The following is a 15,077-nucleotide window of genomic DNA, read 5'->3' as shown; positions in this document are numbered from 1 at the left end:
ATAAATGCTTCATATGATTTTGAATGTAATGTGGTATCTATTTAACAAGTTTATTTATTGTGCTGTTCCAATAGTCTACACATGTATCCTTTCTCATTTTGTTTCCTTAATTTACCAACTACTGAAAAGAGAGTAAAATCTCCCACTATTAATGTGGACTTGTCAATTCTCTTTGCAGATCTGTCAATTTTTTACATCATATACTTTGAGGCTATGTAATCATTGCATACAAATTTAGAATTGTGTATTTGTAGTTAATTGAGGCTTTTTTCATTTTTAAGTGACATTCTTTATTGCAAGTAATGCCTTTTGCCTTAAAGTCTATATTTGTGATATTAATATAGCTACTCCAGATGTTTTGTTAGTATTTATCTGATTCGTTATTTTCCATATTTGACTTTCAAATATTTGTAGTTATACATTATTTACCTGTTTTTTTCAATAATATAAGGACCTTGAAATGCATTAACTCTTTTCACCTCCATCCCAACTCATATAATTCAGATTTTCAGTATTTTACATTTAGCCTATTTTCCCCACTTATTATCATTCTTGTTTGATAGAGTCAATGTTTGTTTGAATTTACCTACATGCTCATCAGAATCTTTGCTCATCATTCCTTCTTGCATTTCAGACCTTCCATCTGTGATCACTTTTATTCTACCTGAAGCACATTTCCTTAGAATTTAAGTTAGTGAGAATGTTTTGGTGACAAATGTTTAGTTTTTGTTTGTTTCCATAGTTTGGTTTCCCTATTTGCTGAAAGTTAGATTTCTGCTTATAGAATACTAGGTTGACAATTATTTTCTTTCAACTTATTGACTATATTAATTCTGTTATCTTCTCATTTCTGCTGTTATGAGAGGTTAGCAGTCTAATTGCTATTTATTTGTTGATGATTTCTTTGGCTTTCATTTAAGATCTCTTTCTATGCAATGTTCTGAAATTACACTATAATAAATCTGGGTGTTGATTTGCGAATATATTTGTTGGGTTACCTATACACAAGAACTGATGTACTGCAATAATTCTGAAAAGTTCTCAGCTATTATCTGTAGAACATTTCTTATTACCCTATTGTCTTATTTTAGAACTCTGAGTAGACAGAGATAGGACCTCTAAATTTTTTCATGTCCATTAACCTCTATTTCTAGATAGGAATTTTAGAAATCTTGATAATTTCTTGCTTTCTTGTCAAGTCTTTGATGGCTTTACAAATATTTTTTAGAACCATATCAGACAGTGCTGTAATTTTGCTTTGACTACCTAACATAATTTAGAAAATTCAAGAGGAGGAGAATCTATTGTATTTATTCATATTTTGGCTTACTGTATTCTTTTATTTCTTTCATCCTGATATTCCAAGTTTCTTTCTTTTATCATTCCCTTTTTGTTTAGAGAACTTCTTTTAGGGTAAATGTGCTGGTGGCAAATTCTCTTTGTTTTTCTTCTTGATTTTCCCTTTATTTCTAAAGAACATAGGATTCTGGGTTGACAGGTTTTTTTCATTTCAGCTTCTGAAAAATATTGTGCCAAATCCTTTTGGCCTCCATGTTTTCTTTATGCCTTCAACTCCTAGAGACACATCTCTAGTCCCAACCTTGTCCTTGAGCTTCAGTTCCTTATTTTCTGAGGTCACTGGGCATCCTCACTTGGATGCCCCATGAGTGCCTTAAACATATGTCCTTATTATTTCACCTCCCCCATACTCTCACACTTGGTTTTCTTTTCTTGGGAAAAAATACTTTAGTGAGAAGGAATTATTTTTCTAACAAGTTCTGTGTTGTTGGCAAGAGATTTTTCCAGGGTTGTTTTAAGCCAGATAATTTTTCCTCACAATGAGTGATGATTTTTCTGGATAACTAACTCATTATTTAAAAGCATTAGAATGTGCCTTGTTTTCATTTTTTGTGTGCCTTGGTTTTTTGTGTTTTGCTATTTTTTATTGTGAACTGCTTATTTGTACTAGAAATGTGTCTATGGAGATGCTTTTAGGTCTGTGTTGAAGTTGAGGACTGTTTTGGAGCACTACCAGTCGGTGACCACCTCAAGTTAAATTTTCCCTCTGAGGTTTTGCAGAATACACAGGTAACAGGAACCCAAATCCACATGAAGTCCAACTTGTGGTTAATAATTCCCAGGGGATTATTGTAATTTTACTCCTTCTCACCCTAGGATCAAGACAGTTTCCTTGCTGTTTCCTTCTGTTCAATGGGGATTCACTGTGGGTAAGGTTCTTTGGAGTCCCTGCTTTTTATGAGAATCTCATTTTCACTCCCGACCTTGGATGTGCTCTAGGCTTTACCTTTTGCCCCCTGTACCTGGTGCAGTCATTAAAACACAAGCTCAAGGATTCTAGGTTTTGCCAAAATTTTTCATGGTAGATGCAGGTTTTGGCATTTCCCGAGTTCCTGGTTTTACTTCACTTTAGAGATTGGCGTATGTTTTACTTTTACACAAGCTTAGTATTGAAAAAAAAGATCTTAAAAGGTTTCTTATCCAGAATTTGAGTTATTTTATTTGTGTGGGTTATTTAGGTTATCCAATCTTCCACATTACTGGAAAGAGGTTTCCTACAATATATGGTTTTCTTTTATAAACTCTTATCTTCTTAGCATATGTCTCTTAGCTGAATATGTTGAGTCATAAATATTTAACGATTGAACGTTTTTTATCATTACTTGGGGATTTTTCCCTGAATAGTTTAAAATTTCTACTTTTAATTTACTGTCAGCCTTCTTTCTCCCTCTTAACCCTATAATATGAAATAGGCAATTGAAAAATGACCTTCTAAAAAGCTGTGCAGTCAGCCTGGTATGATTAGATGTCATGACAGTGATGTGGCTTAATTTTTTGGCTGCATAATCATCTCGAGTTCTTTGCCTCTGGGCTGGGAACTTGGAGATCAGAGCTGATTTATTGTCTTATTTACACATAAAGGGAAGGGGAAACCATTCTACACTTAGCTGAAAATGTTCATGAGAAATAGAGCCTCTCAAAAAGCAGTTGGGGATGTAAGAATTAGAAATGAGTCCAGAATGGCTACAGAAAGTTTATTTCAGCCTATTTAACAGAATCCAAGGAAATAATTATGTTAGAGTAGAAGAAGGTTGCCTTTCCCCATATCTACTGAGCATTAGTCTGGGTTCAGGCTCAGGTAATGGCTTAGGAAGATTCACATACATCCATGCACACACATGCATACACACTTGCATACCTACACAGACACACATACTACAAATACACACATGTAATTAAGTAGTTACACAAAAGGGAGAATTCTGGCAAGTGAGTCATTGGGCATTGTTTTTTATTTTACACCTTTCTCCTAATTCTCAAAAGAATATGTGTCCATTAGAAAAGCATTAAAAAGTTTAGAAAAATCACCCTTAGGGTAACTTTCTAGTAAAAACAATGGCAATATTTTGGTGCATTTCTTCTTTTTTTTTTTTCACTTATTAAATATAGATCAATTTGTACAAGCAATTCCACTCAATCTTGCTTTTCTCTTCCACTTAACAATTCTATATTAGGTCTACTCCCATGTTTTCATGAGACATTGAAGTTGTTATAATTTTTCCAATAATAAAATGAGTTACTGTTATATCTCTCTATGTCCCCTGTCTTGGTCCTAGAAAAGTAATCAAAGGTTGCTTTCAGTTTCAAGTGTCAATGAGATCCCTAAGAGGCTGGAGTTCAGCTGTCAATCTATTGTTACCCCAACATTCTTCATGAAGTTTCCCCACCTCTGCCTACTAACCTCATCTTTGCCACAGCAAAATTTTCAAAGAATGTATCCTGACCACATGTGGCATGTGATACCCTGGAGGGAGTTCTAGTAAATTAAAAAACAAAACAAAACAAAAAAACCCATCTCATTATATTTCAGGTGCTATTTTAGCCTCCTATTGTATATATGATACATTAGCTCCTGGGGCACCAATTGGTGCTTTGTGGAAATGCTGAATTATTCTAGTTCTGTAGTGTAGATGGGCATTTGACATGTAGCTGGTTCAATCTGAGATACTCTATAAGTGTAAAATACACAATAAATTTCAAAGACTCAGAATGATAAAAAGAATATAAATCATCTCACTGATAATATTCTTTATACTGATTACATTTTAAAATGATAATAGTTTGGATATATTGGATTAAATGAAATATTTTACTTAAATTAATCTTTTTATGTGATTTTAATGTGGCTACTAAAAAGTGTAAAATTACATATGTAGTTTATGTTTGTGGTTGGTATTGTATTCCTGTTTGGGAGGCAATTTAGAGCTTAGAGTTGGCCTTTGGGGCCCCATGCCAACCTCCCCTGCTCTTGGCTCAAGCCTCCAGAATCCTGGGTAAAAGGAAATAAATTGCAGCAGGTTTCTTAATGTCTCACCCTACCTCAACATCTAACCCGAACATAGGGCATGTGGAAACAGAAGACTAGGTAGTGGGTGAGAGAACGAATGTTGGTTGGTTATGCTATTTTATTGATTGTAAGGTCTTTTCTGCATTATGTTTCATATGTGGCAGATACTCCCAGGTGGAACAGATCTAGCAGTAAAGTGCTCACCAAATGCTTTGTGGCTTTGTCTTTGATTGCAGCTTTGAGCCATTTTCTTCTCTCCCAACCCGACTTCAATCACTCATTTTGTGAAAGCCCCAAAGTTCCCTTGTGCCTGCTTTCAGGGATTCAGAGCTGGGACTCCACAGGCCTTTTTGCCATTTAAGCTGCCAGGCAGATAAAAAATGGTGCATAGCAGAGCTCCCTGCTCTGAGCAGCTTGAGAGAAGAAAGCTGAAGCTGGCACATTTGGATTCAGGAGGCGCCGGAGATAACTGGGCCATTTTCTTTAGATTAAGCCATTTCCTAGGCCTGCCAGGACACTTCAGACTCCCAGACAACTCAAGGACATGGACAGAAAAAGTTGAGTTAATGAGTGATGGTTGACACATAATCCTGAACCCTGCAGCAGCCGTGTGTCTGTGTTCAGGCCTTCTTTGGGAGATGGTCCAGGGATGCACAGAGCCCCTTGGCTGTGAGCCAGACCCTGGGTGTGGCTGCATGTGGCTCCTGGTTTCTGCTGTTGGGACTGGGACTTTGAGGACAGCTGAGGTTACTAGCTGCCCTAACCCACTTATAAAACTGGTCAAGCTCCCATCCAACCAAAGGTCCTTCCTGCTTTCAATTACTTTTGTAGGGAACCTCTGTTTGCACACAGAGTCATATTTCTTGCCTTGTTTGTTTAGCTTCTTTTTCCACTGGCTCCTTCCTTTCAGGCTGGTAGAGGCAGAGTCTCTCTTGCAGCTTGATGCCAACTGAATATCTTCCAGGTATGCCTGGAAGGGGCCTGGAGAGTCCCCACTGAAGTGAGAATTTTCAGGCTGCCTAATTCCTAGGAACTGAAGTCTAGGAGAAGAGACAGATGCTGGGTATTCTGCACTCATGCATATAACAAATATCTGAGTGCCTCTTTGCTGTGTACTAAGCTCCAGGCTAGCCTCTGAGAACTCAGATGAATCAGATGTAAATCTACCCTTGTAGACTCTTGTAGCCTTTGAAAAGTGATGAGTGCCACTAAAGAGCTACACATGGGGGAACTGGGAATTCAGTCAGAGAGTAGAGAGCTTTCAGCAAACAGGATGAAGGAAGGAATCATGGACAGTCCATGAAGGTGAAATTTGAACTCGCGTTGAAGGATGGGCATAACTTGGCTCTAGAACAGTGTTTCTCAACCTGGACGACACTACTAACCAGATAATTATTGTGGGGGCTGTTTTGTACATTGTAGGATATTTAACAGCACCCCAGGCTTCTACCCAGGAAATGCCAGTGGGACATCATCTAGTTGTTACAACCAAAAATGTCTCTAGACATCAAATGTTCCTTAAAGGGAAAAATCCCCTTGGTTGAGAACCACTGCTGTAAAGGAATAGGCAAAATAATATTCCAGAAAGAGTAAAAAGCATGAGCAAAGGACAGGCCTGCATAAACAGCAGGTGACTTAGTTTGCCTGGAATGAAGGGTATGTGAAGAGGACTCTCAGGAAAAACATTGAAAAGATAGAATATAAGCCCCACAGAGTGGGAGTTTGGTGTATCTATTTTGCTCCATGATGAATACCAAGCACCTGGAATAAAGTCTGCCATATAGTTGAAACTCAAGCATGTTTGTTGAATAAAAGAGAGTTTAGAATCATTTTATAGAGGTTTGAGCATTGAGTTGAGTACTGGTTTTATTCTGTAAGTAATAGGAAGACATTTAAATGTTTTTGGAGTAATAGATGCAGGTGTTCCAATCTAGATAACAAAAATATTAATCAGACAGACATAAGTCAGGGAGATTGGAGAAGAGGATGACCTCTAAGTTAAGAAAATTCCAAAAGACTGTTGTAGGAGTCCAGGCAAGAGATAATAGATGTTAGAGGTCTGCGGAGAGAGACAAGGAGGAGAAGTAGCACATGACAACAAAGATTTGACTATGGGTTATGGAAATGGAGTGAGGAAAGAGTGGCAAGGCATAAAAGTAAGAAACACAGTAAAGCAAAGAGGGAATGTGGGAAATAATTTAATTATTTACATTTTGCATTTAAGGAAAAACTAGCACCAATCCTGAAACTACCAAAATTGAAGAGAAGGAACATTTCCAAACTCATTCTAAGAGGCCAGCACTACCCTGACACTAAAGCCAGGCAAGACCACTACAAAAGAATTATAGGCCAATAGTCCTTATGCACACAGATAAAAAAATCTTCAACAAAATACTAGCAAAGCAAATTCAACAGCACCCTAAAAGTATCATACACCACGATCAATTAAGATTTATCCCTGGAATGCAAGATGGCTCAACATATGCAAATCAATAAATGCGGTACACCACATTAATAGAAAAAAGGATAAAAATCATATGATCATCTCAATAGACTCAGTAAAAGCATTTGAAAAAAAATTCAACACACCTTTCATCATTAAAAACTCTCAAATTGGGTATAGAAGAAATGTACATAATAAAGGCCACATAGGGCAAGCCAAGCAGTTTCCAGAACCACCTGCAGAAGGTTGGGGTTGTGCAGATTTGGAAGCCCGTGGGTGGCTGGGCCCAGCCTGAAGCCCAGGTGTCCACTTCTGCAGCTCCCTGGAATCCACCGACATGGATCCAGTGGCGGTGGCAGAGCCAGCAATATCTCCAACACCACAAAGAGCAGACGCGCCAGGGCACCATCCGAGCGCCACTGGGCATTACAACCTCCTCAAGGAGGGAGCACAGTTGATGCTGTGACGGAGCAGTGACTGTCCCGGAAGATGATCCTGAGTTCAACAGACACCTAGAAAAAAAGAAGCCTGAGAAAGGGGCTGAAAAACCAGACTATCAAAATTGCTACTGCCTAAGACTTGGCGGGGTTATCACTTTGTGAGGAATGTAAATGTCTAATCATTATGTTGTTTTGTACACCTGAAACTAATTAAAAATCATTTTTTTAAATTGCTACTGACTCAGCACAGTGAAACTTCTCCAAACTAAAATTAATGAAAAACTTGCCAAGAACTACATTGATTCAAGAAAGATTGTCTTATTTGGCACTTTGTCTATAGAATGCATGTCGTGTGGAAATGTTGATTATAAGAACATAATCAGTGCTCCTTGAAATGAAGAAACTTGGGAACCGTGGGTGCTGTTGCCTTGGACGCCAAAGGAAATGTAGCTTATGCAACTTCTGCAGAGGGCATCCTGAATTAAATGGTCGGTGAGTTGGGGACACACCGTGTTTATAGAATCTGGAGGTTATTCTGACAATGACATTGGAGCCCTCTCAATGAAGGGACGTGGGGAAAGCATCCTGAGGGTGAATCTGGCCAGACTCATTCTATTCCATGTAGAACAAGGAAAGACGTGAGTAGACGCTGTTGACCTGTCATGGGGTTATATTAACTCAAAGCTCAAAGGTTTAGGTGGTATCTTAGTCAACAAGGCAGGAGGCTGGGCAGAAAGTGGACCCCTGCATCCGTGCCCTGGGCTGTTGCCAAGGATGGCAAGCTGCATTCTGGCATCAATCTTGATGAAACCGGTATCACTGACCTGCCATAAGTCACTGGAAGATTGTATTCCAGATGCTAGCTTGGGGGTAAAGTACAGTTCCCTGGTGGTGTGGGGACTTAGTTTAATCAATTAGTTCTGAAAATGGAAAAATTCTACAGTTTGTCACTCGTTTTGTTGCCTTGATCAGTAAGTATCTGAATGTTTGGATGCGGGGCAGATTCTGAAGTGATGAGAGAAATGCCATATTAAAATAAAAATAAGACTAGCGAAGATGACAAACTACTGAGCCTTTCTTGTGAATAGTTCCCATTGTCTTCATTTAGAAAGAAGAAACAACATGGTCTTAACCAGAAAAAAGGTGCTGGGATTGCCTTTGGGATTGTAAACCCCCACCCTCCCACAGTAGTGACAGAGCTGCCTCTGGGGCTCTCTTGGTTGCACTTTCCAACAGGACCAGGTAAAGCGGTGAGGTGGGAAGAAAAAGATCTGGAGGAGGTATTTGAATGTAATACAGGAGCCCAGAGCTAATGGGAAAAGTCCAGGTGAGCTGCCAAATGTTGCCATGTTCATTTGGACTCAGAGGAACACTGGGTATAAGACACAATGAGAGGATAAAGTGAGTTTTTAAAGGAAGTTCTGGTTTTCTCTTGACTTACTAATATAGATGTTTCCAGATACTTTAAAAGGACCATTTGAAGGGTGATAATGGATACTCTGTGGAGCTTCTTTAGGTTCACACATGAACCTACTCACCCAGTGTTTCCCCACTAGCCATCATGGCTGATCAGAGCCAGCCTCTACCTGCTGCAGAACCTCTGGGTTCTCACAGTGAATAATCCAGCTCTCCTAGGACAAGGAGGGTTGATGGAGGTATAGATGACAATGTGACTGTGACTTAGTACATTCTCATACTGTTTAGTGCTATGGGGTCCTCTACCCCTACTGAATTGGGTGTGAGTACAATGTGGTCAGTATGGTGAAAAAAGTAATTTCCTTGATGGAGAGTATTCCTATTAATCTCTCTACACTGAAATGGTATTTCTACTGTGATATATCTGCTCAATTTTTTAGTCTGTCAGGACTTACCTTCTCTCTGGAAAGAAATTGCTTAACTTTAAATTCCATGTGCCACTAATAAAATGTATTATGAAAGAAAAAAATAATAAAGACCCTATGTGACAGTCCCACAGCTAAGGTAAATGATTTTTCTTTAAGACCAGTAATAACACAAGGATGTATTATATATGCTTTTACATTCACTATAGTACTAGAAATCCTAGCCAGAACAATTAAGCAAGAAAAAGAAATAAAAGGTATTTAAATAAGAAAGGAAGATAAAAAATTGTCTCTGTTTGCAGATGACATAACTTTATATATAGAAAAGTCCTAAAGATGCCACCAAAAAAACTGTTAGAACTAAAAAACAAATTCACTAACGTTGCAGGATTCAAAACAAACATGCAAAAATCATTTGCATTTCTATACATTAATAATTAGCTATCTGAAAGAGAAATTAAAAATCAATTCCATTTATAATAGTGTCAAAAGCAATAAAATAGTAAGGAAGAAATTTAATTAAGGAGGTAAAAGATCTGTACACTGAAAACTATAAGACATAAATGAAAGAAATTGAAGAAAACACAAATAAATAAAAAAATATTCTGTTTTTGTATTGGAAAAATTAATGTTAAAATATCCATGCTGTCTAAAGCAATCTACAGATTCAAGGCAATCCTTATTAAAATTCTAAAGATGTTTTTGAAAAATTAAAAAAAATCTTCAAATTAGTATGGAAGAACAAAAGACCCTGAATAGCCAAAGCAATCTTGAGAAAGAAAAGCAAAGCTGGAGGTATCACACGTCCTGATTTCAAACTATGTTTAAAAGTTACAGTAATCAAAACAGTATGGTAATAGCATAAAAACAGACATATAGAAAAATGGAACAAAATAGAGAGCCCAGAAATTAATATACACATATCATGAATTCATCCTAGAAAAAGTGCTACATACCTCATTGCTGAATATCACTATGGTCGCCTTCAAAGTACTCCCCTTGGGAAGCTATGCACAGATGCCAGTGCCTAGTCTACCCTTTAAAAGTAATTTTGGAACTCTTTTCCTGGAATGGCCTTCAGAGCTGTCATCGTATTACCGTTGATGTCCTGAATGTCATCAAAATGTCTTCCTTTCAATACTTTCTCTATCTTCGGGTAAAGAAAAAGCCATTTACATCAGGAAAGTAGGGAGGGTGTTCCAATACAGTTATTTATTTACTGGCTAAAAATTATCTCCCAACAGTGCCGTGTGAGCTGGTGTATTGTTGTGATGCAAGAGCCATGAATTGTTAGTGAAAAGTTCAGGTCATCTAACTTTTTCACACAATCTTTTTAGCACTTCCAAATAGTAAACTTGGTTAACTATTATCTGGTTGGTACAAATTCATAATGAATAATTCCTCTGATATCAAAAAAGGTTAGCAACATTGTTGCAACAAGTTTGCAAACTTAATTGTCAGACCTCGTATGGCCACAAAATCTTTAATATGGGCACCAAAAACACACACTGAGATAACACTAGTTCTTCATTAAATGGTGTTGGGGAAACTGAATATCCACATGTAAAAGAATGAAACTGGACCTCTATCGTACACCATTCACAAAAATTAACTTGAAATGGATTAATCACACAAATGTAAAACCCAAAACTATAAAACTCCTAGAAGAAAATATAGGGGAAAACTCCCTGGCATTGGTTTTCGCAATGAGTTTTTGGATATGACACCAAATCCACAGGCAACAAAAGCAAAAATAAATTAGTGAAGCTATATCAAACTAAAATTCTTCACACAGCAAAGGACACAATAGACAAAATGAAAAGAAAATCTATGAAATGGGGAGAAAATACTTGCAAACCATATATCTGATAGGTGGTTAACATAAAAAATACAACAGGAACTCATACAACTCAATAGCAAAAATAACAACCGAATTGAAAATGGGCAAAGGGTGGGGGTGGTAGATGAGGGTAAACAGGATCAAATATATGGTGATGGAAGGAGAACTGACTTTGGGTGGTGAACACACAATGTGATATATAGGTGATGTATTACAGAATTGTATGCCTGAATTTTTCCAAAAGAAAAATTTTCCAAAGAAAACATACAGATGGCCAATAGGTACATGAATAGATGTTCAACATCACTAGTCATCAGGGAAACGCAAATCAAAACCACAATGAGATATCACCTCAGACCTATTAGGATGTTTATTATAAAAAAGACAAGAGATAACAAGTATTATTGAGGGTATGGAGAAAAGGACACATTTGTACATTGTTGAGGGGAATGTAAATTGGTACAACCGCTATGAGAAACAGTATGGAGGTTCCTCAAATAGAATTACCATATGATCTGGCAATCTCACTTCTGGGTATACATTTAAACAAAATGAGATCAGTATCTCAAAAATATCTGCACTCCCATGTTCATTGCAGCATTATTCACAATAGCCAAGATATTGAAACAACTTTATTAATTGACAGATAGATGGATAAAGAAAATATGATATATACATATGAATATAGTATGTATCAAATAATACGGTGAATGTTTAAACAAAAAAATTAATTACAGTAAAAGACACATTGCCATTAATCCCACTCAAAATACTCCCCCTCGCTTCAAACACACTTATCCCATCATTCTTACCACTTTCTGAAGCAGTTCCAAAAGTCCTCTTTCGTGAGTGTCTTTAGTTGTGCTGTTGTGGCTGCCTCCATGTCCTGAATCATTTTGTCTTTGGGGAAGAGCCAGATGTCGCACGGTGCCAGATCTGGTGAAAAATGTGGATGAAGTCACACCATAATGTTTTTATTTGACAGAAAATGCCATACTAGAAGCGATGTGTGACACGGATGTGTTTCCATTGTGATCACAAAATATGGTGTATGCTGCTGCAGAGTGCCATCCAATGGAAAGGCAGGGATCTTCAATACAGGAAGTAACATGTCGAACCTTAGTAACAGTGTGTGACAAGTTTCAACTTGTTTGGGGCAGTCAGTCAGGTGCGAGCTATGGTTGAGAGAAGCTGTGTTTTAAAGTGGGCTGTAAATCATCTTCCATCATAACAACACTCCGTGTCACACATCACTTCTGGTACATCAATTTTTGTCAAACAAAAACATTGTGGTGTGTCCTCATGCACCTTATTCACTGGATCTGGCACCATGCGACTTCTGGCTCTTCCTCAAAGTCAAAATGACCATGAAAAATAAACATTTTGAATCGATTCAGGACACCAAGGCAGCCACGACAGCACAACTAAAGACACCCTGAAAGAGGACTTCCAGAACTGCTTCAGAAAGTGGCAAGAATGATGGGATAAGTGTGTTTGAAGGGAGGGGGATAATTTTGAGGGAGATTAATGGCAATGTGTCTTTTACTGTCATAAATTTTTTTTAATTTAAATATTCACCATATTGTGTGATCATACCTCATTCGTACATCAAACCATCACATTATACACTAACTATAGACTATTTTGTCAATTTTAGCTCAATAAAGCTGAGAAAAAAAAAAGAGACTATATCCTGGAAATAACTTTTAAAAATATATACATGTAGTCTGCTAAGATATAAAAGTGGTCTCAGTGATAAATATTTTAAATTATTCCCATAATGCAGAAGAAAATTAGCAAAAAGAGCCTAAGTGAATCATGCAATGTCTAAATCAGAACCTGGACTTAGCACCAGAATGCACACTCTTCATCTTCCTGCCTCTCAGGTATGCCTCATTGCACTGCCCCACTATGTTGTTGTCACTTGACATGTGAATTGTGTCTCACTCAACTTTTAGTCTCATACAGTCATGTATAATGCTTTGACCATAAGTATTTAATAAATAGCCTGTTAATTGAAAACAGGAGATTTACATTTTGGAGGTGTTGAGTTTGAGGTCTGTAGATATCCAGTTGGAAATATACAGCCAATAGTTGGACATACTGCAGTTGAGCTTATGAGAAAAGTCAGGAAGTGAGGCATCACTGGCACACAGGCCATAGTTGGATGAGACTGCTGAGTACGGGGCTGTAAAGGCCGAGGGCCAAGTCAGAATCTCTCATGGTGCCCACACCTGTGGGTATGCACAGAGACTAGTGGTTGTTCATTATTATCCATTCTCACCTTCTTCCATAATCACACACATTTTTCTTTGGGCACGGAGTTTTCAAAATAAAGATTATATATCCAGCTTCCCCAGGCCCAGTGCTTGGGCATTTCCCTTGATGGCCCCTTCAAGCCAGATCACTACTACTACTGAGAGCCAGGCCTGCCCTTTTTTGCTTTCTAGTTGCTGTCCTTGCCCAGGTCCCATCTTTCCTCCCCAAGAGCAAATGCTGCTAACTCTGAGAATGGTTTGTTAATGTCCCCCATTGACTCCCTAGGGCTCGTTACTCAGTCTTTGGCTTCCACTGCATCTCTCATCCTGTTCCAAGCGTGGCAGGGGGAATTGAGAAGCCCCCTCCTCAAGCTCTGGTCACATTAGAGGTACATGAGAGATATCCACAGGGAACCACAAGCTCAGGGGTTTGGGAACTTCTCAGTCAGTCCTTCCTTAGGCTGGAAGTTGACAGCGGTGGTCACAAAGCCCATGCACTTTACCATCTAGGCCCTCACTGGCCTATGGATGTTATACTCATGTTCTTGGTTTACAGGTTCACTGGTTCCTCAGCCCATGGCAGATAAGAAGGAGGTATATCAATGGGCAGGGAGCAAGTGTTGGAGTTTGAATGCTCATGAGATACTAGCTTAGTGCTGGGCATTCTCTTAAACCTCAGAACAGTGAGGTTGGTGCTTTCGGTCCCTATTTTACAGGCATTATAGAGTATACTGTTAGGGGACAGCCAAGGAAGGACAAGAGAAGTGACAGCCAGAGGTTGAGAGGGGCCAAAGAATCTTAAAAATAGGCATAGATCTGCCACCACTTTGTAACATGATGGTTCCCATCACAACCCTGGATCAAAAAGATTAATTTGGTTTAAAATGTTTATACAATGTTTATAATGTTAAAAGAGAGCAGGAAGGTAGGTAAATAAAAATTTTGGCATATATATATCCAGCTTCCCTTGTCACTAGGCATGAGCACCTGACTAAGTTTTGGCCAAGAGATTTAAGAATCAGTGTCATGTTATTGCTTTCAGGAACCTCATAGATATTTGGCACATGCTCTTTGTCCCCTTATTCTTTGTCCCATATTTTATCCTGCCTCCTGGAGTTGTGATGTGAAGAGCTGGAGTTCTAGCAGTCTCTTTGGGCTATGAGATGGGTACTAAACCCTAAGGCTGGAACAGTAGAAGCTGGCATGGGATCAGGGTGGTAGATGACTGTGAATCTACTATCCCAGCCCTGGATTGCTGATTTCCAGAATTTGACATTAGGGAAAGATGAACTATCTTGTTATTGTGGGTCTCTGTTGCTTGTAACCAAACCTAATCCCAAGTGACACAACATAAGAAGAGCAGGTGGGGAAGAAGTGGCCAGAGACTTTGAACTGGAGTGATACAGTGTCATGGAAACCAGTCAGAGAGGATGAGCCTTGAGGACAGAGACACTGTATCTGATGGCTCAGAGATCACTGGTGGTTTTAAGTTAACACTGTCCCAAATTAACAGTAAACCAAACCATGTGAAAAGCCTCCCTGCAGCATCTGCAAATACTTAAGACTTGCCAATTGAGCGATACCTTGGGATCTGGAAGATTCCTATGCATTAGGAGGAGAAAAAAATATTTGCAGACTCACCTCATCTGCATAGACTGTATCAGCATTCAGGGAATTAGTTAGAGCCCAAAGTGAGAAAGGTTGTCACAATAACTAAAGGAGGGTTCTCCACATAGAGGGTGAAGAATGAATAAGGGCAAGGGCTCTTCCCCACCCCACACCCCTCTTCACTCCGCCAATGCTAGCTGGTTCTTCAGATCTCAGCCTGAAGTTGTTTCCTCAGACATGCACTCCTTGGACCCCCTTTGTGTCATCTCTCAGCTCCTTAA

General features: G+C 38.6%; 1 pseudogene; it reads left to right on the top strand.

The window, feature by feature from the left end:
- Positions 1–5,308: 5,308 nt before the first annotated feature.
- On the top strand, positions 5,309–8,082 carry LOC109396582 (isoaspartyl peptidase/L-asparaginase-like; annotated as a pseudogene).
- The last annotated feature ends 6,995 nt before the right edge of the window (positions 8,083–15,077 follow it).

The sequence above is a fragment of the Hipposideros armiger genome, unplaced genomic scaffold (genome assembly GCF_001890085.2).
Source record: "Hipposideros armiger isolate ML-2016 unplaced genomic scaffold, ASM189008v1 scaffold_529, whole genome shotgun sequence".
In the NCBI taxonomy this organism is placed as follows: domain Eukaryota; kingdom Metazoa; phylum Chordata; class Mammalia; order Chiroptera; family Hipposideridae; genus Hipposideros; species Hipposideros armiger.
Note: the sequence above shows the minus strand (reverse complement) of the source record. Positions and strands in the feature narration are given on the sequence as shown.